At 36.6% G+C, this 4,262-nt stretch overlaps 1 long non-coding RNA gene across 1 annotated transcript; it reads right to left on the reverse strand.

Moving 5' to 3' along the window:
• Window positions 1–508: 508 nt before the first annotated feature.
• Window positions 509–3,914, reverse strand: LOC115047339 (uncharacterized). The gene is made up of 4 exons (XR_003841008.1): window positions 3,729–3,914; window positions 3,525–3,606; window positions 3,075–3,401; window positions 509–2,317 (listed from the first exon to the last, which is right to left on the reverse strand). It is a non-coding gene; the product is annotated as an uncharacterized LOC115047339 (long non-coding RNA).
• Between the last annotated feature and the right edge of the window lie 348 nt (window positions 3,915–4,262).

Here is a 4,262-nt window from a genome sequence, read left to right on the forward strand (position 1 = left end):
TAAAAATTGTTGATGTGGGCCATGTAAGATCAGTAAAAGCTCAACTACAACAACAAGTAAGTTATTTCTTGATTTTTTAAGGTCCAGAATGAAATTCCAAGCACATCTAGAGAGGTGCAGCTTCATTTTGACTTTATACTATAAATTAATATACATTATTAAAAAAAATCTATTTTATTTCGATTTCTATTCTATTACTTTTCTGTCATTTGCTTTCACACATTATTCTCCTGATTAGTTTAAAATGAATCCACTCCAACTTGATTGGTTTTTGAAATTACAGTAATATTAGAAAGCAGTGCTTTTGCAACTCAAACTCAGTTTAATCTTTTTTTATATTCAAATGCATGCACTGGCTTATTTTTTTGTTTACATTCATTCATTTAGTTGGAACCTTTGACCCAAACATACATGATGACACAACAGTCTGTTTGTGTTGTAGACAAAATTACAAACACCAATTGTTTTATTAACATATTTCAAATGAATTTCCACTCATTCTAAAAACTGAAAACTAAAAATAAACGATTTTTATTGTGAAAATTAACAACCACTCATAAATACAACTGACACAAAAAGCTGTTAGATCTTGTGAAGATTTTCAGTCTAGTCACAACTCAATGATTGAAATTTCTAATTTCACGAAAAACAAACTCATTGATAAGCTTTAAATGCTGAATTAAATAAAAAGAGCTTTGACATAAGTAAATCAAAAACATTTTTGTAAATAATGTTCACATTGCATCATAATGTACTAAATCAACAGCTACATCTTAAGAAAATCCCTTTGATTTAATATAAATAGTATACAATAACATAAAGAGTTTATGAGCACTCATTTTGTATTTTTATTTTTTTTTAATTTTTTTTGCAGTTTCACATAAGGTAATAAATGACATGTTTTAGAGATTGGCATTCTCTTCAGCAATATTTCACTTCTCATACCTTCTGAACTGGTGTGTGTGTGTGTGTGTGTGTGTGTGTGTGTGGGTGTGTGTGTGTGTGTGTGTGTGTGTGTGAGTCAGTGAAGGTGACTCTTTTGTCATTTACCCAGTGGACTTTCAGGTGCAGTAATGTTGTGCTAAAAGCTCAGATTTAGTGACACCATTAGCGATGTGTATCTGACTTGAAAAGGCTCTCAGATGTCCATAGAGGCTGCACTGAGCTGTTAAAAAGATAAGAGTGCTGAGTTTGTCCTCTTGCTACACACACTAAGAGTGTGAGACAGAAAGGCAAGATTGTGTGTGTGTGTGTGTGTGTGTGTGTGTGTGTATACCATATGTTTCATAATTTCATCATTATTGAAATTCTTTTAAAAATACTCCAGATAATTTTTGTTGTTGTTGTTGTTGTTGTACAACAGTCACATTCACGTTTCGCTAATCTTAACTTGGTCACCAGAGGGCAGCATCAATCCACAAACCCCGGAGTCATTGAACAAGATTTCCTGCGTCTTTCCAACAACTTCACTGCATTTTATTTACATGGAGCTCATGATCTCTCTCTCGCTCTCTCTCACACACACACACACACGTCTTGTAGACACACATTAATATTGCTGATATTTTCAACACACTCTTTCAGGAGTAAATATATACTCCTGAGAATAACAGGAGTAGAACTCCTTCAGTTTTAGCAATTTTATGAAAATGTATCTACTTTTCATCCCTTTCATCTGGGATGAATTAAAACAAAACATATTTTATGTAATGTAATTTGTTATCACCTCTCAACAGTTTGTTTTATATCTGTGTCAGTTGGAAAAATACACTTTAGCACCATGGAAGTTGAATCACTTAACTGAGTGTTTTGCTCTGGATTTAAAAAAATACATAAATGTCAGTACCACAGTGTTCTTTATTGTTCATGATCAGTGTCAAAATCAGCTCAACCTGATATTTTATGACAGTCTGTGATTTGGATTTACTTTAGCAAATCTGTTGTTTCAGTATGACAGCAAGTAAGATTGAAATAACATGAAGTTTTGTCATAGCCGTCAGTGATCTGACTCCATTGGTGTGGGAGTTTACAAAGCGATATTCAGGATACCTGACCACAGTGCTGGCAATGTATCTACCAGATTTGCTGCCTTTCAAGAAACAACTGAAGGGCACATTGGAATTTTTCCTCTCCAGTGTACTGTAGACAGTTACCCAACCGTGTGCATCCACACTCTTACTTGTGTTGTGCTTGATAGACCCATCTGAGAGATTTTGAGATCCGTGAAACCAGTGCACCTCTCCGTCTGGGTACACTTTGTGGAAAGTGCAAACAGGACCATGACTTGAGAAAAAGCCTGTGACATTTTGACAACACTCTAAATGGAAAAACAGATAAAAGTTTGGCAATTAATTTGATGTACAAAACATTATAGACACACTCTTGTTTAGCATGTAAAACCACCAAAAGCACAACAGTGCATTCAATTCTAATGTTAAGTCAAAGGCACAGTTGTGAAAACACTATATACAAGTCTCGGCTACATTTCAGTGAGAAAGCCAAGACTCATTTTTTATTTCTAAAACTCACTTTGTAAGGCTTTATCACATTTATTAAGGCTCTACAGATTACTTATAACATTAAAATACTTTTCTTCTGCATATTGAATTCATTAGGAGAGATCCGCAAATAGGCCAGTTCAAACATTTAACCGCTGCAAAAACACTTCAGCTAAGTCAAATCAACTTATTAACAACTCATGCAGACCTGGTGACTTTTTCTAATTGATAATTTAAACACAAACCCACCGGGTCACTGCTGAAAATCGTGGACACTGAAGAAATTAGTTCTGATGCTCTGCAGGTTTTTGCAGATGACAGTCTTCTTAATGAGAACCAGCTTGGTTAGTTCTGATGAACAAAACATTAACTTGCCTATGTATGTATACATACATATATGCAAGTGTGCGTGTGTGTGTCTGTCTGTCTATATATAATCCATATAAGTTGTACCCGACATAAGGACCAAATTAATGATTCAGAAACCTCATAAAATGCTCATGCCTGTACTGCAGTTGAGGAACTGAGCCAAAGGGAAGTAAACCAGTTTAAATAAGAATAAACATGGCCTCTGACCTTGTAACTCCAATGCTGTGTATCTTTCGGTCACTCCTTTATTGGATCGAACTTTGCACATGTACTTTCCGCTGTCGAGTGGCTGCACTTCTTGGAAGATAAGGGACAATTGTTCTTCTTCATACTCGCAATGGAAGTCACCTGATGCTTTTATATTTTGCGTAATATTTCCGTCACTCTTCAAAGAGCATCGAGACGTTTTGTGGTGGGACCACTCTAAGTGTTTGATTGATAGTCCATTTGTAGATGAGGACACGTTGCATGGCAGGGAAACCTGTTTGCCACACTCTGCAGTAATCCTTGGAGTCACTCTGAGTGTCACCATCTCTGTTGAGGACAAGTATTTACATTGAAAAGAGTATTGTCATCGATATAATCACATTATTGCATGTTGCATTATTGGAATTGTCCCCGGTTCACTTCAACTTCATTGAAATAGCTTTGCGATACCTTTTGTCGCTAAAGTCAATGCAGGTACAAGCCAGAGTATATACAGCGCTGGGAAAACCATTGTTGCCGCTTTTGCATTTCACTGTAACAAGAAGAACAATGAGATGAAAGCAGATTTCAAGCAGGATGAAACATGCATGCTGTCATTTTAGCATGTACATAATGTACAAAGGCAACTCCAGGCTATATCTGAGTGGAACTGACCTCAGGATGTTGGTGCTTCTCTCCAGTGCTTGTTCTCTCCTTGCAGGGCTGTTTCTTGTTTCTATCTTCTGGTCTTTTTGCTAAGTGCAGAAGTTAATGATTAGTAACTTATGAAGAAATTTCTGGGAAGGCTCATGGCTTAACCTAACTGACGAAGCGAAAGGGAAATGTTTGTGTGTGTCTGCATGCATGTGTGTCTGAAAGGCTGAAGAAAAAAACAAAAGAAGATGGGGGCAGTGCCATGTTCATGAAACTGAAGACCACAAGTAGGGACTTGTGTGGCAGTTTTTGATGTCTTGCCGTCATTTCCCTGCCTCTTCCAATGGCATCAACTTATTTCTGCTATGAGCTAATTACGTCTGTTTTGTGTAGTTTCTTTGTATAGTCTCCGTGGGAGTAGCCGCAGGGGAAACGCTATTATCTGTTATGTTCTGGAGCGTTCCTCTCACTCTGCTTAGCATTTTATTGAGTCTTATTCACAGATAGTTAGTAATTCAATGGGAAGAGCCAAGTAATCATGGAATCATGAGGTAA

Source organism: Echeneis naucrates, chromosome 1 (assembly GCF_900963305.1).
Source record: "Echeneis naucrates chromosome 1, fEcheNa1.1, whole genome shotgun sequence".
NCBI classification, from domain to species: Eukaryota; Metazoa; Chordata; class Actinopteri; order Carangiformes; family Echeneidae; genus Echeneis; species Echeneis naucrates.